The sequence below is a fragment of the Ascaphus truei genome, chromosome 22 (assembly GCF_040206685.1).
Source record: "Ascaphus truei isolate aAscTru1 chromosome 22, aAscTru1.hap1, whole genome shotgun sequence".
Lineage (NCBI taxonomy): Eukaryota > Metazoa > Chordata > Amphibia > Anura > Ascaphidae > Ascaphus > Ascaphus truei.
In genome coordinates, this window is record NC_134504.1 from 19,199,761 (window position 1) to 19,224,681 (window position 24,921).

A 24,921-nucleotide genomic window follows, 5' to 3' on the forward strand; every position below is an offset into this window, starting at 1 on the left:
ACCCATTCACTCACTCACCCACAGTCACTAACTCACCCACCCAGTAACTAACTCACTCAACCACCCAGTCACTAACTCACCCACCCACTAACTCACCCACCCACCCAGTCACTAACTCACCCTGTCACTCTCACCACCCACCCACCCCATCACTAAATCACCCACCCAGTCACTAACTCACCCACCCAGTCACTAACTCACCCACCCACCCAGTCACTAACTCACCCACTCACCCAGTCACTAACTCACCCACCCAGTCACTAACTCACCCACCCAGTCACTAACTCACCCACCCAGTCACTAACTCACCCACCCAGTCACTAACTCACCCACCCAGTCACTAACTCACCCACCCAGTCACTAACTCACCCACCCAGTCACTAACTCACACACCCAGTCACTAACTCAACCCACCCACCCACCCACCCACCGTCACTAACTCACTCACCCACCCAGTCACTAACCCACCCACCCACCGTCACTAACTCACTCACCCACCCAGTCACTAACTCACTCACTCACCCAGTCACTAACTCACCCACTCACCCAGTCACTAACTCACCCACTCACCCAGTCACTAACTCACCCACTCACCCACTCACTAACTCACCCACCCAGTCACTAACTTACCCAGTCACTAACTTACCCAGTCACTAACTCACCCACCCAGTCACTAACTCACCCACCCAGTCACTAACTCACCCACCCAGTCACTAACTCACCCACCCAGTCACTAACTCACCCACCCAGTCACTAACTCACCCACCCAGTCACTAACTCACCCACCCAGTCACTAACTCACTCAACCACCCAGTCACTAACTCACTCAACCACCCAGTCACTAACTCACCCACCCAGTCACTAACTCACCCTGTCACTCTCACCACCCACCCACCCCATCACTAACTCACCCACCCACCCACCCAGTCACTAACTCACCCAGTCACTAACTCACCCACTCACCCAGTCACTAACTCACCCACCCAGTCACAATCTCACCCACCCAGTCACTAACTCACACACCCAGTCACTAACTCACACACCCAGTCACTAACTCACACACCCAGTCACTAACTCACACACCCAGTCACTAACTCACTCCCCCACCCACCCACCCAGTCACTAACTCACTCCCCCACCCACCCACCCAGTCATTAACTCACTCACCCACCCATCCAGACACTAAATAGTCACTAACTCACCCACCCACCCAGTCATTAACTCACTCACCCACCCACCCACTCACTCACTCACCCACCCATCTAGACACTAAATAGTCACTAACTCACCCACCCACCCAGTCACTAACTCACCCACCCACCCAGTCACTAACCCACCCAGTCACTAACTCACTCAACCACCCACCCAGTCACTAACTCACTCAACCACCCACCAAGTCACTAACTCACTCAACCACCCACCCAATCACTAACTCACTCAACCACCCACCCAGTCACTAACTCACTCAACCACCCACCCAGTCACTAACTCACTCAACCACCCACCCAGTCACTAACTCACCCACCCATCCAGTCACTAACTCACCCAGTCACTAACTCACTCACCCACTCACTCACTCACCCACTAACTCAGGTTAGTGCAGCTGCCACGCGGCGCCCAAGATGGCGGCGCCCGGAAGGACCCCCTTCCTCCCTCGCGGCGCCAAGTGCCTAAGATGGCGGCGCCCGAAGTAGAGGTAAGGTGTGTGTGCGTGTGTCACTGCCGGGGAATTGTGCAGTCCCCGGGGGGGGGGGTCACTAACTCACTCAACCACCCACCCAGTCACTAACTCACTCAACCACCCACCCAGTCACTAACTCACCCACCCACCCAGTCACTAACTCACCCAGTCACTAAACTCACCCACCCACCCAGTCACTAACTCACCCAGTCACTAACTCACCCAGTCACTCACAACTCACCCACCCATTCACTCACTCACCCACAGTCACTAACTCACCCACCCAGTAACTAACTCACTCAACCACCCAGTCACTAACTCACCCACCCACTAACTCACCCACCCACCCAGTCACTAACTCACCCTGTCACTCTCACCACCCACCCACCCCATCACTAAATCACCCACCCAGTCACTAACTCACCCACCCAGTCACTAACTCACCCACCCACCCAGTCACTAACTCACCCACTCACCCAGTCACTAACTCACCCACCCAGTCACTAACTCACCCACCCAGTCACTAACTCACCCACCCAGTCACTAACTCACCCACCCAGTCACTAACTCACCCACCCAGTCACTAACTCACCCACCCAGTCACTAACTCACACACCCAGTCACTAACTCACACACCCAGTCACTAACTCAACCCACCCACCCACCCACCCACCGTCACTAACTCACTCACCCACCCAGTCACTAACCCACCCACCCACCGTCACTAACTCACTCACCCACCCAGTCACTAACTCACTCACTCACCCAGTCACTAACTCACCCACTCACCCAGTCACTAACTCACCCACTCACCCAGTCACTAACTCACCCACTCACCCACTCACTAACTCACCCACCCAGTCACTAACTTACCCAGTCACTAACTTACCCAGTCACTAACTCACCCACCCAGTCACTAACTCACCCACCCAGTCACTAACTCACCCACCCAGTCACTAACTCACCCACCCAGTCACTAACTCACCCACCCAGTCACTAACTCACCCACCCAGTCACTAACTCACCCACCCAGTCACTAACTCACTCAACCACCCAGTCACTAACTCACCCACCCAGTCACTAACTCACCCTGTCACTCTCACCACCCACCCACCCCATCACTAACTCACCCACCCACCCACCCAGTCACTAACTCACCCAGTCACTAACTCACCCACTCACCCAGTCACTAACTCACCCACCCAGTCACTATCTCACCCACCCAGTCACTAACTCACACACCCAGTCACTAACTCACACACCCAGTCACTAACACACACCCAGTCACTAACTCACACACCCAGTCACTAACTCACTCCCCCACCCACCCACCCAGTCACTAACTCACTCCCCCACCCACCCACCCAGTCATTAACTCACTCACCCACCCATCCAGACACTAAATAGTCACTAACTCACCCACCCACCCAGTCACTAACTCACCCACCCACCCAGTCACTAACCCACCCAGTCACTAACTCACTCAACCACCCACCCAGTCACTAACTCACTCAACCACCCACCAAGTCACTAACTCACTCAACCACCCACCCAATCACTAACTCACTCAACCACCCACCCAGTCACTAAGTCACTCAACCACCCACCCAGTCACTAACTCACTCAACCACCCACCCAGTCACTAACTCACCCACCCATCCAGTCACTAACTCACCCAGTCACTAACTCACTCACCCACTCACCCAGTCACTCACTCACCCACTAACTCAGGTTAGTGCAGCTGCCACGCGGCGCCCAAGATGGCGGCGCCCGGAAGGACCCCCTTCCTCCCTCGCGGCGCCAAGTGCCTAAGATGGCGGCGCCCGGAAGTAGAGGTAAGGTGTGTGTGCGTGTGTCACTGCCGGGGAATTGTGCAGTCCCCGGGGGCGGGGGGGGGGTCACTAACTCACTCAACCACCCACCCAGTCACTAACTCACTCAACCACCCACCCAGTCACTAACTCACCCACCCACCCAGTCACTAACTCACCCAGTCACTAACTCACCCACCCACCCAGTCACTAACTCACCCAGTCACTAACTCACCCAGTCACTCACAACTCACCCACCCATTCACTCACTCACCCACAGTCACTAACTCACCCACCCAGTAACTAACTCACTCAACCACCCAGTCACTAACTCACCCACCCACTAACTCACCCACCCAGTCACTAACTCACCCTGTCACTCTCACCACCCACCCACCCCATCACTAAATCACCCACCCAGTCACTAACTCACTCACCCACCCAGTCACTAACTCACCCACCCACCCACCCAGTCACTAACTCACCCACTCACCCAGTCACTAACTCACCCACTCACCCAGTCACTAACTCACCCACCCAGTCACTAACTCACCCACCCAGTCACTAACTCACCCACCCAGTCACTAACTCACACACCCAGTCACTAACTCACACACCCAGTCACTAACTCAACCCACCCACCCACCCACCCACCGTCACTAACTCACTCACCCACCCAGTCACTAACTCACTCACCCACCCAGTCACTAACTCACTCACCCACCCAGTCACTAACTCACTCACCCACCCAGTCACTAACTCACTCACCCACCCAGTCACTAACTCACTCACCCACCCAGTCACTCACTCACCCACCCAGTCACTCACCCACCCACCTACCCAGTCACTAACTCACTCACCCACCCACCCAGTCACTAACTCACTCACCCACCCAGTCACTAACTCACCCACCTACCCAGTCACTAACTCACTCAACCACCCACCCAGTCACTAACTGACTCAACCACCCACCCAGTCATTAACTCACTCAACCACCCACCCAGTCACTAACTCACTCAACCACCCACCCAGTCACTAACTCACTCAACCACCCACCCAGTCACTAACTCACTCAACCACCCACCCAGTCACTAACTCACCCACCCACCCACCCAGTCACTAACTCACCCAGTCACTAACTCACCCACCCAGTCAATAACTCACCCACCCACTCACCCACCCACCCAGTCACTCACAACTCACCCACCCATCCACTCACTCACCCACACAGTCACTAACTCACCCACCCAGTAACTAACTCACTCAACCACCCAATCACTAACTCACCCACCCACTAACTCACCCACCCACCCAGTCACTAACTCACCCAGTCACTCACCCACCCAGTCACTAACTCACTCACCCACCCAGTCACTAACTCACCCACCTACCCAGTCACTAACTCACTCAACCACCCACCCAGTCACTAACTGACTCAACCACCCACCCAGTCATTAACTCACTCAACCACCCACCCAGTCACTAACTCACTCAACCACCCACCCAGTCACTAACTCACTCAACCACCCACCCAGTCACTAACTCACTCAACCACCCACCCAGTCACTAACTCAAGTCACTAACTCACCCAGTCACTAACTCACCCACCCAGTCAATAACTCACCCACCCAGTCACTAACTCACCCACCCAGTCACTAACTCACCCACCCAGTCACTAACTCACTCAACCACCCAGTCACTAACTCACTCAACCACCCAGTCACTAACTCACCCACCCAGTCACTAACTCACCCTGTCACTCTCACCACCCACCCACCCCATCACTAACTCACCCACCCACCCAGTCACTAACTCACCCAGTCACTAACTCACCCACTCACCCAGTCACTAACTCACCCACCCAGTCACTAACTCACCCTGTCACTCTCACCACCCACCCACCCCATCACTAACTCACCCACCCACCCAGTCACTAACTCACCCAGTCACTAACTCACCCACTCACCCAGTCACTAACTCAACCCACCCACCCACCCACCGTCACTAACTCACTCACCCACCCAGTCACTAACTCACTCACCCACCCAGTCACTAACTCACTCACCCACCCAGTCACTCACTCACTCACCCACCCAGTCACGAACTCACTCAACCACCCACCCAGTCACTAACTCACTCAACCACCCACCCAGTCACTAACTCACCCACCCACCCACCCAGTCACTAACTCACCCAGTCACTAACTCACCCACCCAGTCAATAACTCACCCACCCACTCACCCACCCACCCAGTCACTAACTCACCCAGTCACTCACAACTCACCCACCCATCCACTCACTCACCCACACAGTCACTAACTCACCCACCCAGTAACTAACTCACTCAACCACCCAATCACTAACTCACCCACCCACTAACTCACCCACCCACCCAGTCACTAACTAACCCAGTCACTCACCCACCCAGTCACTAACTCACTCACCCACCCACCCAGTCACTAACTCACTCACCCACCCACCCAGTCACTAACTCACTCACCCACCCAGTCACTAACTCACTCACCCACCCACCCAGTCACTAACTCACTCAACCACCCACCCAGTCACTAACACACTCAACCACTCACCCAGTCACTAACTCACCCACCCAGTCACTAACTTACCCAGTCACTAACTTACCCAGTCACTAACTCACCCACCCAGTCACTAACTCACCCACCCAGTCACTAACTCACCCACCCAGTCACTAACTCACCCACCCAGTCACTAACTCACCCACCCAGTCACTAACTCACACACCCAGTCACTAACTCACACACCCAGTCACTAACTCAACCCACCCACCCACCCACCCACCGTCACTAACTCACTCACCCACCCAGTCACTAACTCACTCACCCACCCAGTCACTAACTCACTCACCCACCCAGTCACTAACTCACTCACCCACCCAGTCACTAACTCACTCACCCACCCAGTCACTAACTCACTCACCCACCCAGTCACTCACTCACCCACCCAGTCACTCACCCACCCACCTACCCAGTCACTAACTCACTCACCCACCCACCCAGTCACTAACTCACTCACCCACCCAGTCACTAACTCACCCACCTACCCAGTCACTAACTCACTCAACCACCCACCCAGTCACTAACTGACTCAACCACCCACCCAGTCATTAACTCACTCAACCACCCACCCAGTCACTAACTCACTCAACCACCCACCCAGTCACTAACTCACTCAACCACCCACCCAGTCACTAACTCACTCAACCACCCACCCAGTCACTAACTCACCCACCCACCCACCCAGTCACTAACTCACCCAGTCACTAACTCACCCACCCAGTCAATAACTCACCCACCCACTCACCCACCCACCCAGTCACTCACAACTCACCCACCCATCCACTCACTCACCCACACAGTCACTAACTCACCCACCCAGTAACTAACTCACTCAACCACCCAATCACTAACTCACCCACCCACTAACTCACCCACCCACCCAGTCACTAACTCACCCAGTCACTCACCCACCCAGTCACTAACTCACTCACCCACCCAGTCACTAACTCACCCACCTACCCAGTCACTAACTCACTCAACCACCCACCCAGTCACTAACTGACTCAACCACCCACCCAGTCATTAACTCACTCAACCACCCACCCAGTCACTAACTCACTCAACCACCCACCCAGTCACTAACTCACTCAACCACCCACCCAGTCACTAACTCACTCAACCACCCACCCAGTCACTAACTCAAGTCACTAACTCACCCAGTCACTAACTCACCCACCCAGTCAATAACTCACCCACCCAGTCACTAACTCACCCACCCAGTCACTAACTCACCCACCCAGTCACTAACTCACTCAACCACCCAGTCACTAACTCACTCAACCACCCAGTCACTAACTCACCCACCCAGTCACTAACTCACCCTGTCACTCTCACCACCCACCCACCCCATCACTAACTCACCCACCCACCCAGTCACTAACTCACCCAGTCACTAACTCACCCACTCACCCAGTCACTAACTCACCCACCCAGTCACTAACTCACCCTGTCACTCTCACCACCCACCCACCCCATCACTAACTCACCCACCCACCCAGTCACTAACTCACCCAGTCACTAACTCACCCACTCACCCAGTCACTAACTCAACCCACCCACCCACCCACCGTCACTAACTCACTCACCCACCCAGTCACTAACTCACTCACCCACCCAGTCACTAACTCACTCACCCACCCAGTCACTCACTCACTCACCCACCCAGTCACGAACTCACTCAACCACCCACCCAGTCACTAACTCACTCAACCACCCACCCAGTCACTAACTCACCCACCCACCCACCCAGTCACTAACTCACCCAGTCACTAACTCACCCACCCAGTCAATAACTCACCCACCCACTCACCCACCCACCCAGTCACTAACTCACCCAGTCACTCACAACTCACCCACCCATCCACTCACTCACCCACACAGTCACTAACTCACCCACCCAGTAACTAACTCACTCAACCACCCAATCACTAACTCACCCACCCACTAACTCACCCACCCACCCAGTCACTAACTAACCCAGTCACTCACCCACCCAGTCACTAACTCACTCACCCACCCACCCAGTCACTAACTCACTCACCCACCCACCCAGTCACTAACTCACTCACCCACCCAGTCACTAACTCACTCACCCACCCACCCAGTCACTAACTCACTCAACCACCCACCCAGTCACTAACACACTCAACCACTCACCCAGTCACTAACTCACCCACCCAGTCACTAACTTACCCAGTCACTAACTTACCCAGTCACTAACTCACCCACCCAGTCACTAACTCACCCACCCAGTCACTAACTCACCCACCCAGTCACTAACTCCCCCACCCAGTCACTAACTCACCCACCCAGTCACTAACTCACCCACCCAGTCACTAACTCACCCACCCAGTCACTAACTCACTCAACCACCCAGTCACTAACTCACCCACCCAGTCACTAACTCACCCTGTCACTCTCACCACCCACCCACCCCATCACTAACTCACCCACCCACCCACCCACCCAGTCACTAACTCACCCACTCACCCAGTCACTAACTCACCCACCCAGTCACTAACTCACCCACCCAGTCACTAACTCACCCACCCAGTCACTAACTCACACACCCAGTCACTAACTCACACACCCAGTCACTAACTCACTCCCCCACCCACCCACCCAGTCACTAACTCACTCCCCCACCCACCCACCCAGTCATTAACTCACTCACCCACCCACCCACTCACTCACTCACCCACCCATCCAGACACTAAATAGTCACTAACTCACCCACCCACCCAGTCACTAACTCACCCACCCACCCAGTCACTAACCCACCCAGTCACTAACTCACTCAACCACCCACCCAGTCACTAACTCACTCAACCACCCACCAAGTCACTAACTCACTCAACCACCCACCCAATCACTAACTCACTCAACCACCCACCCAGTCACTAACTCACTCAACCACCCACCCAGTCACTAACTCACTCAACCACCCACCCAGTCACTAACTCACCCACCCATCCAGTCACTAACTCACCCAGTCACTAACTCACTCACCCAGTCACTCACTCACCCACTAACTCAGGTTAGTGCAGCTGCCACGCGGCGCCCAAGATGGCGGCGCCCGGAAGGACCCCCTTCCTCCCTCGCGGCGCCAAGTGCCTAAGATGGCGGCGCCCGGAAGTAGAGGTAAGGTGTGTGTGCGTGTGTCACTGCCGGGGAATTGTGCAGTCCCCGGGGGGGGGGTCACTAACTCACTCAACCACCCACCCAGTCACTAACTCACTCAACCACCCACCCAGTCACTAACTCACCCACCCACCCAGTCACTAACTCACCCAGTCACTAACTCACCCACCCACCCAGTCACTAACTCACCCAGTCACTAACTCACCCAGTCACTCACAACTCACCCACCCATTCACTCACTCACCCACAGTCACTAACTCACCCACCCAGTAACTAACTCACTCAACCACCCAGTCACTAACTCACCCACCCACTAACTCACCCACCCACCCAGTCACTAACTCACCCTGTCACTCTCACCACCCACCCACCCCATCACTAAATCACCCACCCAGTCACTAACTCACCCACCCAGTCACTAACTCACCCACCCACCCAGTCACTAACTCACCCACTCACCCAGTCACTAACTCACCCACCCAGTCACTAACTCACCCACCCAGTCACTAACTCACCCACCCAGTCACTAACTCACCCACCCAGTCACTAACTCACCCACCCAGTCACTAACTCACCCACCCAGTCACTAACTCACACACCCAGTCACTAACTCACACACCCAGTCACTAACTCAACCCACCCACCCACCCACCCACCGTCACTAACTCACTCACCCACCCAGTCACTAACCCACCCACCCACCGTCACTAACTCACTCACCCACCCAGTCACTAACTCACTCACTCACCCAGTCACTAACTCACCCACTCACCCAGTCACTAACTCACCCACTCACCCAGTCACTAACTCACCCACTCACCCACTCACTAACTCACCCACCCAGTCACTAACTTACCCAGTCACTAACTTACCCAGTCACTAACTCACCCACCCAGTCACTAACTCACCCACCCAGTCACTAACTCACCCACCCAGTCACTAACTCACCCACCCAGTCACTAACTCACCCACCCAGTCACTAACTCACCCACCCAGTCACTAACTCACTCAACCACCCAGTCACTAACTCACCCACCCAGTCACTAACTCACCCTGTCACTCTCACCACCCACCCACCCCATCACTAACTCACCCACCCACCCACCCAGTCACTAACTCACCCAGTCACTAACTCACCCACTCACCCAGTCACTAACTCACCCACCCAGTCACTATCTCACCCACCCAGTCACTAACTCACACACCCAGTCACTAACTCACACACCCAGTCACTAACTCACACACCCAGTCACTAACTCACACACCCAGTCACTAACTCACTCCCCCACCCACCCACCCAGTCACTAACTCACTCCCCCACCCACCCACCCAGTCATTAACTCACTCACCCACCCATCCAGACACTAAATAGTCACTAACTCACCCACCCACCCAGTCACTAACTCACCCACCCACCCAGTCACTAACCCACCCAGTCACTAACTCACTCAACCACCCACCCAGTCACTAACTCACTCAACCACCCACCAAGTCACTAACTCACTCAACCACCCACCCAATCACTAACTCACTCAACCACCCACCCAGTCACTAACTCACTCAACCACCCACCCAGTCACTAACTCACTCAACCACCCACCCAGTCACTAACTCACCCACCCATCCAGTCACTAACTCACCCAGTCACTAACTCACTCACCCACTCACCCAGTCACTCACTCACCCACTAACTCAGGTTAGTGCAGCTGCCACGCGGCGCCCAAGATGGCGGCGCCCGGAAGGACCCCCTTCCTCCCTCGCGGCGCCAAGTGCCTAAGATGGCGGCGCCCGGAAGTAGAGGTAAGGTGTGTGTGCGTGTGTCACTGCCGGGGAATTGTGCAGTCCCCGGGGGGGGGGGGGGGTCACTAACTCACTCAACCACCCACCCAGTCACTAACTCACTCAACCACCCACCCAGTCACTAACTCACCCACCCACCCAGTCACTAACTCACCCAGTCACTAACTCACCCACCCACCCAGTCACTAACTCACCCAGTCACTAACTCACCCAGTCACTCACAACTCACCCACCCATTCACTCACTCACCCACAGTCACTAACTCACCCACCCAGTAACTAACTCACTCAACCACCCAGTCACTAACTCACCCACCCACTAACTCACCCACCCAGTCACTAACTCACCCTGTCACTCTCACCACCCACCCACCCCATCACTAAATCACCCACCCAGTCACTAACTCACTCACCCACCCAGTCACTAACTCACCCACCCACCCACCCAGTCACTAACTCACCCACCCACCCACCCAGTCACTAACTCACCCACTCACCCAGTCACTAACTCACCCACCCAGTCACTAACTCACCCACCCAGTCACTAACTCACCCACCCAGTCACTAACTCACCCACCCAGTCACTAACTCACCCACCCAGTCACTAACTCACACACCCAGTCACTAACTCACACACCCAGTCACTAACTCAACCCACCCACCCACCCACCCACCGTCACTAACTCACTCACCCACCCAGTCACTAACTCACTCACCCACCCAGTCACTAACTCACTCACCCACCCAGTCACTAACTCACTCACCCACCCAGTCACTAACTCACTCACCCACCCAGTCACTAACTCACTCACCCACCCAGTCACTCACTCACCCACCCAGTCACTCACCCACCCACCTACCCAGTCACTAACTCACTCACCCACCCACCCAGTCACTAACTCACTCACTCACCCAGTCACTAACTCACCCACCTACCCAGTCACTAACTCACTCAACCACCCACCCAGTCACTAACTGACTCAACCACCCACCCAGTCATTAACTCACTCAACCACCCACCCAGTCACTAACTCACTCAACCACCCACCCAGTCACTAACTCACTCAACCACCCACCCAGTCACTAACTCACTCAACCACCCACCCAGTCACTAACTCACCCACCCACCCACCCAGTCACTAACTCACCCAGTCACTAACTCACCCACCCAGTCAATAACTCACCCACCCACTCACCCACCCACCCAGTCACTAACTCACCCAGTCACTCACAACTCACCCACCCATCCACTCACTCACCCACACAGTCACTAACTCACCCACCCAGTAACTAACTCACTCAACCACCCAATCACTAACTCACCCACCCACTAACTCACCCACCCACCCAGTCACTAACTCACCCAGTCACTCACCCACCCAGTCACTAACTCACTCACCCACCCAGTCACTAACTCACCCACCTACCCAGTCACTAACTCACTCAACCACCCACCCAGTCACTAACTGACTCAACCACCCACCCAGTCATTAACTCACTCAACCACCCACCCAGTCACTAACTCACTCAACCACCCACCCAGTCACTAACTCACTCAACCACCCACCCAGTCACTAACTCACTCAACCACCCACCCAGTCACTAACTCACCCACCCACCCACCCAGTCACTAACTCACCCACCCAGTCAATAACTCACCCACCCACTCACCCACCCACCCAGTCACTAACTCACCCAGTCACTCACAACTCACCCACCCATCCACTCACTCACCCACACAGTCACTAACTCACCCACCCAGTAACTAACTCACTCAACCACCCAATCACTAACTCACCCACCCACTAACTCACCCACCCACCCAGTCACTAACTCACCCTGTCACTCTCACCACCCACCCACCCCATCACTAAATCACCCACCCAGTCACTAACTCACCCACCCACCCACCCAGTCACTAACTCACCCACTCACCCAGTCACTAACTCACCCACCCAGTCACTAACTCACCCACCCAGTCACTAACTCACCCACCCAGTCACTAACTCACCCACCCAGTCACTAACTCACCCACCCAGTCACTAACTCACCCACCCAGTCACTAACTCACACACCCAGTCACTAACTCACACACCCAGTCACTAACTCAACCCACCCACCCACCCACCGTCACTAACTCACTCACCCACCCAGTCACTAACCCACCCACCCACCGTCACTAACTCACTCACCCACCCAGTCACTCACTCACTCACCCACCCAGTCACGAACTCACTCAACCACCCACCCAGTCACTAACTCACTCAACCACCCACCCAGTCACTAACTCACCCACCCACCCACCCAGTCACTAACTCACCCACCCAGTCAATAACTCACCCACCCACTCACCCACCCACCCAGTCACTAACTCACCCAGTCACTCACAACTCACCCACCCATCCACTCACTCACCCACACAGTCACTAACTCACCCACCCAGTAACTAACTCACTCAACCACCCAATCACTAACTCACCCACCCACTAACTCACCCACCCACCCAGTCACTAACTCACCCTGTCACTCTCACCACCCACCCACCCCATCACTAAATCACCCACCCAGTCACTAACTCACCCACCCACCCAGTCACTAACTCACCCACTCACCCAGTCACTAACTCACCCACCCAGTCACTAACTCACCCACCCAGTCACTAACTCACCCACCCAGTCACTAACTCACCCACCCAGTCACTAACTCACCCACCCAGTCACTAACTCACCCACCCAGTCACTAACTCACCCACCCAGTCACTAACTCACACACCCAGTCACTAACTCACACACCCAGTCACTAACTCAACCCACCCACCCACCCACCCACCCACCGTCACTAACTCACTCACCCACCCAGTCACTAACCCACCCACCCACCGTCACTAACTCACTCACCCACCCAGTCACTAACTCACTCACTCACCCAGTCACTAACTCACCCACTCACCCAGTCACTAACTCACCCACTCACCCAGTCACTAACTCACCCACTCACCCACTCACTAACTCACCCACCCAGTCACTAACTTACCCAGTCACTAACTTACCCAGTCACTAACTCACCCACCCAGTCACTAACTCACCCACCCAGTCACTAACTCACCCACCCAGTCACTAACTCACCCACCCAGTCACTAACTCACCCACCCAGTCACTAACTCACCCACCCAGTCACTAACTCACTCAACCACCCAGTCACTAACTCACCCACCCAGTCACTAACTCACCCTGTCACTCTCACCACCCACCCACCCCATCACTAACTCACCCACCCACCCACCCAGTCACTAACTCACCCAGTCACTAACTCACCCACTCACCCAGTCACTAACTCACCCACCCAGTCACTATCTCACCCACCCAGTCACTAACTCACACACCCAGTCACTAACTCACACACCCAGTCACTAACTCACACACCCAGTCACTAACTCACACACCCAGTCACTAACTCACACACCCAGTCACTAACTCACTCCCCCACCCACCCACCCAGTCACTAACTCACTCCCCCACCCACCCACCCAGTCATTAACTCACTCACCCACCCATCCAGACACTAAATAGTCACTAACTCACCCACCCACCCAGTCACTAACTCACCCACCCACCCAGTCACTAACCCACCCAGTCACTAACTCACTCAACCACCCACCCAGTCACTAACTCACTCAACCACCCACCAAGTCACTAACTCACTCAACCACCCACCCAATCACTAACTCACTCAACCACCCACCCAGTCACTAACTCACTCAACCACCCACCCAGTCACTAACTCACTCAACCACCCACCCAGTCACTAACTCACCCACCCATCCAGTCACTAACTCACCCAGTCACTAACTCACTCACCCACTCACCCAGTCACTCACTCACCCACTAACTCAGGTTAGTGCAGCTGCCACGCGGCGCCCAAGATGGCGGCGCCCGGAAGGACCCCCTTCCTCCCTCGCGGCGCCAAGTGCCTAAGATGGCGGCGCCCGGAAGTAGAGGTAAGGTGTGTGTGCGTGTGTCACTGCCGGGGAATTGTGCAGTCCCCGGGGGGGGGGGGGTCACTAACTCACTCAACCACCCACCCAGTCACTAACTCACCCACCCACCCAGTCACTAACTCACCCAGTCACTAACTCACCCACCCACCCAGTCACTAACTCACCCAGTCACTAACTCACCCAGTCACTCACAACTCACCCACCCATTCACTCACTCACCCACAGTCACTAACTCACCCACCCAGTAACTAACTCACTCAACCACCCAGTCACTAACTCACCCACCCACTAACTCACCCACCCAGTCACTAACTCACCCTGTCACTCTCACCACCCACCCACCCCATCACTAAATCACCCACCCAGTCACTAACTCACTCACCCACCCAGTCACTAACTCACCCACCCACCCACCCAGTCACTAACTCACCCACTCACCCAGTCACTAACTCACCCACCCAGTCACTAACTCACCCACCCAGTCACTAACTCACCCACCCAGTCACTAACTCACCCACCCAGTCACTAACTCACCCACCCAGTCACTAACTCACACACCCAGTCACTAACTCACACACCCAGTCACTAACTCAACCCACCCACCCACCCACCCACCGTCACTAACTCACTCACCCACCCAGTCACTAACTCACTCACCCACCCAGTCACTAACTCACTCACCCACCCAGTCACTAACTCACTCACCCACCCAGTCACTCACTCACCCAGTCACTCACTCACTCACTCACCCACCCAGTCACTCACTCACCCACCCAGTCACTCACCCACCCACCTACCCAGTCACTAACTCACTCACCCACCCACCCAGTCACTAACTCACTCACCCACCCAGTCACTAACTCACCCACCTACCCAGTCACTAACTCACTCAACCACCCACCCAGTCACTAACTGACTCAACCACCCACCCAGTCATTAACTCACTCAACCACCCACCCAGTCACTAACTCACTCAACCACCCACCCAGTCACTAACTCACTCAACCACCCACCCAGTCACTAACTCACTCAACCACCCACCCAGTCACTAACTCACCCACCCACCCACCCAGTCACTAACTCACCCAGTCACTAACTCACCCACCCAGTCAATAACTCACCCACCCACTCACCCACCCACCCAGTCACTAACTCACCCAGTCACTCACAACTCACCCACCCATCCACTCACTCACCCACACAGTCACTAACTCACCCACCCAGTAACTAACTCACTCAACCACCCAATCACTAACTCACCCACCCACTAACTCACCCACCCACCCAGTCACTAACTCACCCAGTCACTCACCCACCCAGTCACTAACTCACTCACCCACCCAGTCACTAACTCACCCACCTACCCAGTCACTAACTCACTCAACCACCCACCCAGTCACTAACTGACTCAACCACCCACCCAGTCATTAACTCACTCAACCACCCACCCAGTCACTAACTCACTCAACCACCCACCCAGTCACTAACTCACTCAACCACCCACCCAATCACTAACTCACTCACCCACCCACCCAGTCACTAACCCACCCAGTCACTAACTCACTCAACCACCCACCCAGTCACTAACTCACTCAACCACCCACCAAGTCACTAACTCACTCAACCACCCACCCAATCACTAACTCACTCAACCACCCACCCAGTCACTAACTCACTCAACCACCCACCCAGTCACTAACTCACTCAACCACCCACCCAGTCACTAACTCACCCACCCATCCAGTCACTAACTCACCCAGTCACTAACTCACTCACCCACTCACCCAGTCACTCACTCACCCACTAACTCAGGTTAGTGCAGCTGCCACGCGGCGCCCAAGATGGCGGCGCCCGGAAGGACCCCCTTCCTCCCTCGCGGCGCCAAGTGCCTAAGATGGCGGCGCCCGGAAGTAGAGGTAAGGTGTGTGTGCGTGTGTCACTGCCGGGGAATTGTGCAGTCCCCGGGGGGGGGGGGGGTCACTAACTCACTCAACCACCCACCCAGTCACTAACTCACTCAACCACCCACCCAGTCACTAACTCACCCACCCACCCAGTCACTAACTCACCCAGTCACTAACTCACCCACCCACCCAGTCACTAACTCACCCAGTCACTAACTCACCCAGTCACTCACAACTCACCCACCCATTCACTCACTCACCCACAGTCACTAACTCACCCACCCAGTAACTAACTCACTCAACCACCCAGTCACTAACTCACCCACCCACTAACTCACCCACCCAGTCACTAACTCACCCTGTCACTCTCACCACCCACCCACCCCATCACTAAATCACCCACCCAGTCACTAACTCACTCACCCACCCAGTCACTAACTCACCCACCCACGAACCCAGTCACTAACTCACCCACTCACCCAGTCACTAACTCACCCACCCAGTCACTAACTCACCCACCCAGTCACTAACTCACCCACCCAGTCACTAACTCACCCACCCAGTCACTAACTCACACACCCAGTCACTAACTCACACACCCAGTCACTAACTCACACACCCAGTCACTAACTCAAATCACCCACCCACCCACCGACCGTCACTAACTCACTCACCCACCCAGTCACTAACTCACTCACCCACCCAGTCACTAACTCACTCACCCACCCAGTCACTAACTCACTCACCCACCCAGTCACTCACTCACCCAGTCACTCACTCACTCACCCACCCAGTCACTCACTCACCCACCCAGTCACTCACCCACCCACCTACCCAGTCACTAACTCACTCACCCACCCACCCAGTCACTAACTCACTCACCCACCCAGTCACTAACTCACCCACCTACCCAGTCACTAACTCACTCAACCACCCACCCAGTCACTAACTGACTCAACCACCCACCCAGTCATTAACTCACTCAACCACCCACCCAGTCACTAACTCACTCAACCACCCACCCAGTCACTAACTCACTCAACCACCCACCCAGTCACTAACTCACTCAACCACCCACCCAGTCACTAACTCACCCACCCACCCACCCAGTCACTAACTCACCCAGTCACTAACTCACCCACCCAGTCAATAACTCACCCACCCACTCACCCACCCACCCAGTCACTAACTCACCCAGTCACTCACAACTCACCCACCCATCCACTCACTCACCCACACAGTCACTAACTCACCCACCCAGTAACTAACTCACTCAACCACCCAATCACTAACTCACCCACCCACTAACTCACCCACCCACCCAGTCACTAACTCACCCAGTCACTCACCCACCCAGTCACTAACTCACTCACCCACCCAGTCACTAACTCACCCACCTACCCAGTCACTAACTCACTCAACCACCCACCCAGTCACTAACTGACTCAACCACCCACCCAGTCATTAACTCACTCAACCACCCACCCAGTCACTAACTCACTCAACCACCCACCCAGTCACTAACTCACTCAACCACCCACCCAGTCACTAACTCACTCAACCACCCACCCAGTCACTAACTCAAGTCACTAACTCACCCAGTCACTAACTCACCCACCCAGTCAATAACTCACCCACCCACTCACCCACCCACCCAGTCACTAACTCACCCAGTCACTCACAACTCACCCACCCATCCACTCACTCACCCACACAGTCACTAACTCACCCACCCAGTAACTAACTCACTCAACCACCCAATCACTAACTCACCCACCCACTAACTCACCCACCCACCCAGTCACTAACTCACCCAGTCACTCACCCACCCAGTCACTAACTCACTCACCCACCCACCCAGTCACTAACTCACTCAACCACCCACCCAGTCACTAACACACTCAACCACTCACCCAGTCACTAACTCACCCACTCACCCACTCACTAACTCACCCACCCAGTCACTAACTTACCCAGTCACTAACTTACCCAGTCACTAACTTACCCAGTCACTAACTCACCCACCCAGTCACTAACTCACCCACCCAGTCACTAACTCACCCACCCAGTCACTAACTCGCCCACCCAGTCACTAACTCACCCACCCAGTCACTAACTCACCCACCCAGTCACTAACTCACTCAACCACCCAGTCACTAACTCACCCACCCAGTCACTAACTCACCCTGTCACTCTCACCACCCACCCACCCCATCACTAACTCACCCACCCACCCACCCAGTCACTAACTCACCCAGTCACTAACTCACCCACTCACCCAGTCACTAACTCACCCACTCACCCAGTCACTAACTCACCCACCCAGTCACTAACTCACACACCCAGTCACTAACTCACACACCCAGTCACTAACTCACACACCCAGTCACTAACTCACACACCCAGTCACTAACTCACACACCCAGTCACTAACTCACTCAACCACCCAATCACTAACTCACCCACCCACTAACTCACCCACCCACCCAGTCACTAACTCACCCAGTCACTCACCCACCCAGTCACTAACTCACTCACCCACCCACCCAGTCACTAACTCACTCACCCACCCACCCAGTCACTAACTCACTCACCCACCCAGTCACTAACTCACTCACCCACCCACCCAGTCACTAACTCACTCAACCACCCACCCAGTCACTAACACACTCAACCACTCACCCAGTCACTAACTCACCCACTCACCCACTCACTAACTCACCCACCCAGTCACTAACTTACCCAGTCACTAACTTACCCAGTCACTAACTCACCCACCCAGTCACTAACTCACCACCCAGTCACTAACTCACCCACCCAGTCACTAACTCACCCACCCAGTCACTAACTCACCCACCCAGTCACTAACTCACTCAACCACCCAGTCACTAACTCACCCACCCAGTCACTAACTCACCCTGTCACTCTCACCACCCACCCACCCCATCACTAACTCAAAGTCACTAACTCACCCAGTCACTAACTCACCCACTCACCCAGTCACTAACTCACCCACTCACCCAGTCACTAACTCACCCACTCACCCAGTCACTAACTCACCCACCCAGTCACTAACTCACACACCCAGTCACTAACTCACACACCCAGTCACTAACTCACACACCCAGTCACTAACTCACACACCCAGTCACTAACTCACTCCCCCACCCACCCACCCACTAACTCACTCACCCACCCACCCAGTCATTAACTCACTCACCCACCCACCCACTCACTCACCCACCCATCCAGACACTAAATAGTCACTAACTCACCCACCCACCCAGTCACTAACTCACCCACCCACCCAGTCACTAACCCACCCAGTCACTAACTCACTCAACCACCCACCCAGTCACTAACTCACTCAACCACCCACCAAGTCACTAACTCACTCAACCACCCACCCAATCACTAACTCACTCAACCACCCACCCAGTCACTAACTCACTCAACCACCCACCCAGTCACTAACTCACTCAACCACCCACCCAGTCACTAACTCACCCACCCATCCAGTCACTAACTCACCCAGTCACTAACTCACTCACCCACTCACCCAGTCACTCAGGTTAGTGCAGCTGCCACGCGGCGCCCAAGATGGCGGCGCCCGGAAGGACCCCCTTCCTCCCTCGCGGCGCCAAGTGCCTAAGATGGCGGCGCCCGGAAGTAGAGGTAAGGTGTGTGTGCGTGTGTCACTGCCGGGGAATTGTGCAGTCCCCGGGGGGGGGGTCACTAACTCACTCAACCACCCACCCAGTCACTAACTCACTCAACCACCCACCCAGTCACTAACTCACCCACCCACCCAGTCACTAACTCACCCAGTCACTAACTCACCCACCCACCCAGTCACTAACTCACCCAGTCACTCACAACTCACCCACCCATTCACTCACTCACCCACAGTCACTAACTCACCCACCCAGTAACTAACTCACTCAACCACCCAGTCACTAACTCACCCACCCACTAACTCACCCACCCAGTCACTAACTCACCCTGTCACTCTCACCACCCACCCACCCCATCACTAAATCACCCACCCAGTCACTAACTCACTCACCCACCCAGTCACTAACTCAAAGTCACTAACTCACCCACTCACCCAGTCACTAACTCACCCACTCACCCAGTCACTAACTCACCCACCCAGTCACTAACTCACCCACCCAGTCACTAACTCACCCACCCAGTCACTAACTCACCCACCCAGTCACTAACTCACACACCCAGTCACTAACTCACACACCCAGTCACTAACTCACACACCCAGTCACTAACTCAACCCACCCACCCACCGTCACTAACTCACTCACCCACCCAGTCACTAACTCACTCACCCACCCAGTCACTAACTCACTCACCCACCCAGTCACTAACTCACTCACCCACCCAGTCACTAACTCACTCACCCACCCAGTCACTCACTCACCCAGTCACTCACTCACTCACCCACCCAGTCACTCACCCACCCAGTCACTCACCCACCCACCCACCCAGTCACTAACTCACTCACCCACCCACCCAGTCACTAACTCACTCACCCACCCAGTCACTAACTCACCCACCTACCCAGTCACTAACTCACTCAACCACCCACCCAGTCACTAACTGACTCAACCACCCACCCACCCAGTCATTAACTCACTCAACCACCCACCCAGTCACTAACTCACTCAACCACCCACCCAGTCACTAACTCACTCAACCACCCACCCAGTCACTAACTCACTCAACCACCCACCCAGTCACTAACTCACCCACCCACCCACCCAGTCACTAACTCACCCAGTCACTAACTCACCCACCCAGTCAATAACTCACCCACCCACTCACCCACCCAGTCACTAACTCACCCAGTCACTCACAACTCACCCACCCATCCACTCACTCACCCACACAGTCACTAACTCACCCACCCAGTAACTAACTCACTCAACCACCCAATCACTAACTCACCCACCCACTAACTCACCCACCCACCCAGTCACTAACTCACCCAGTCACTCACCCACCCAGTCACTAACTCACTCACCCACCCACCCAGTCACTAACTCACTCACCCACCCAGTCACTAACTCACTCACCCACCCACCCAGTCACTAACTCACTCAACCACCCACCCAGTCACTAACACACTCAACCACCCACCCAGACACTAACTCACTCAACCACCCACCCAGTCACTAACTCAAAGTCACTAACTCAACCACCCACCCAGTCACTAACTCACCCACCCACCAACCCAGTCACTAACTCAAGGTCACTAACTCACCCACCCACCCATCCAGTCACTAACTCACTCACCCACCCAGTCACTAACTCACTCACCCACCCACACAGTCACTAACTCACTCACCCACCCAGTCACTAACTTACCCAGTCACTAACTCACCCAGTCACTAACTCACTCACCCACCCACCCACCCAGTCACTCACCCACTAACTCACCCACCCACTCACTAACTCACCCACCCACTCACTAACTCACCCACCCACTAACTCACCCACCTAGTCACTAGCTGAGAGACCCCGCTCTCTAACTCACTTACCCGCCCTCACTAACTCATTCGCCCGCTCACTCACCCGCCCACTCACTAACTGACTAACTCACCCGCCCAGTCACTAACTCACCCACCCAGTCACTAACTCACCCACCCACAGAGAGAGGGCAATGGGGAGCAGAGATAGGGGGTGAGTGGACAGAAAGGGGGAGCGGGACCATTCAATCCCGGGCAACGCCGGGTATATCAGCTAGTAATCACTAAAATCAAAAGAAGAGAACCTTTTCTCAATGTATTTTGTATTACAAAAATAAAGGCATGATATAATATATGTATATACTTCCCTCTAATTCTTCTCACTGCTGAAAGTGGCAAGAAGGTGGCAACATGTCTAAGAAAGTGGGGAAAATACTTGCCTGCAAGTACAAGTAAATGAACGTGGCATGGCAAGTAAGGTCTCAATCGCAATATAAAACACACTAAAAAGAAATGGCCCTCATTCTCTGGAAGAACAAGGCATGGAGGAGAAGGTTAAATAAAAGCAGTCATTTAAACCTAAATCTGGTTATCTATAAAAATGCCGGACTCTCTAATGAAGCAGAATTGCAAGAACTGGAAGGCGAACTTGATAAGATGAAATGGGATATTGTTGGCATTAATGAAGCAAGTAGAAAAGATGAAAGCCTCATTGAATTAAAAAGTGTACACCTGTTATATTACAGAGGTACAGAAACTGAAAGAATCGGTGGCAGAGACTTCATTGTTAACCAGAGCTGGAGAAACAACATAGAGTACTGAATGAAAGCTCATCGGAAAGGGTAGACAGAATTGTCATTCAGTTGACAAAGAGATACAGGCTTCAATAATCCAAGTGTATGCTCCAACATTAAGTCACACATACAGTGACGTGGAAGACTTCTACCATGATATAAACCAACGTAACAAAGGAAATTGTCACCTCAAGGTCATTATGTGTGGACAGACTTGTAGAATATGAAAACTTCTACATCCTGAATTATATACCAAATGGAATCAATAATGAAATGGACGATATCCCAACTAGGAATAAACACGATTGAAGACTGCACAGTTCTTAACAGTTTTGACACAAGGAGTAATCACAGATTGGTTCGCTGCAAATTACATCGGAATGCAAAATGGAAAGAAGATGTATTAAAAAGAAGACAAAAACAAATCAACATCAAGAATCTCAACAATAACAGAATTTGAAGTCGAGTTGAAAAATAGGCTCCATCTTGCTGGAGGTGTTCTTGGAGATTGCCGTTTTGACCAATAAAGCCTTTTTACCTTGACTTACCTGAGTGCTGTTTGTTTTGGATTCTGTCGTCTAGTTGCTACTCCGGATATTTTTTCTTTGTTTCTTGTCCATCTTGCTCAAAATGCAAGGGGTCACCAACATGGTCGGATGCACTCATAAAAATTTGTGAAACAGTTATCACCTCGGTATTCTGATATTTCATAGTTTTCCTGCAGCTGCTATCTCCAACCAGCTTTCAATGCTACCTTGCAGCAGCCACAATACCAATTAGGGTAACGTCACCCCTACATACCGTTCAAATACAAAACCCGCAACTGGGAGGTCCACGGTAATCCCACGACCCTCAACGGCTACCTGTAGTATAGAGCTTTCTAAGTGGTTGACAACACTACTGGGAGTTGTCCCCTATCGAGGTGACCCTATAGTTGTGACCCTCGCACCACTGTTGCCTCCATATATGCATTACTCACATCACGATAAGCACAGTGGAATACCGTGCGTACCACGGTACCATTGATACTCATATGTTATAAGTACGCTTCCCTAGCTGCCTATTCGGTAATAGCCACAGAATTACGCTTACAGCAGCATACGTAACCTTTACCACCACGGTTCATTCAGTCCTTACAGAGGAGCTATGCAGCTTTAAGCCCCTACCCTTACTCCACAGCAGTTACGCAACACTATACTATGGCTACAACATCATTTCAGTAACCAGGACTCATATCTATACACTGAGTCATTGAGCAACTATTTCAATCACCAATGCTCGAGTGGAACGAGCACACCAACATCATTTAGTACTGCTATGCCATGTTGTAAAGTAGGCTTAGTGGAGTAATAGACTATAATTCACCATTAGGGACAGAGGTGCAACACATCCACTACCTCCTCCTGGGCTCTGGTGACCATCTATCTTCTACATACTCCACAATTAGCTATATCTATACAGTTCGCCCATACATTAAGCCAGCGGTGCGCAAAGTGGGGGGCACGCCCCCCCTGATTCGCTGCGGGCCGCAGGTTTTGCAGAGGCCCCGCACGCTTCCAGAAGGCATTTAAAGTAATGCCGGGGGATCGGCAAGGTCTCTGTAAACTTCTACTTAGCTTGGTTCCGAGCGCTCCTGGTGACGCGTCGCCATGGCAACGTGGCTTAAAACGACGCCGCAGGGTCCTGTGACGTTGCAACGTGACATCAATGCAAGGAT

The 24,921-nt window shown here is 54.0% G+C and overlaps 1 protein-coding gene and 1 pseudogene across 5 annotated transcripts in view; one reads left to right on the top strand and one right to left on the bottom strand.

The window, feature by feature from the left end:
• Positions 1–24,921, bottom strand: part of LOC142472492 (uncharacterized) — a 105,231-nt gene that overhangs the window by 36,876 nt on the left and 43,434 nt on the right. The window lies entirely within an intron of this gene.
• Positions 11,721–23,232, top strand: LOC142472529 (uncharacterized; annotated as a pseudogene).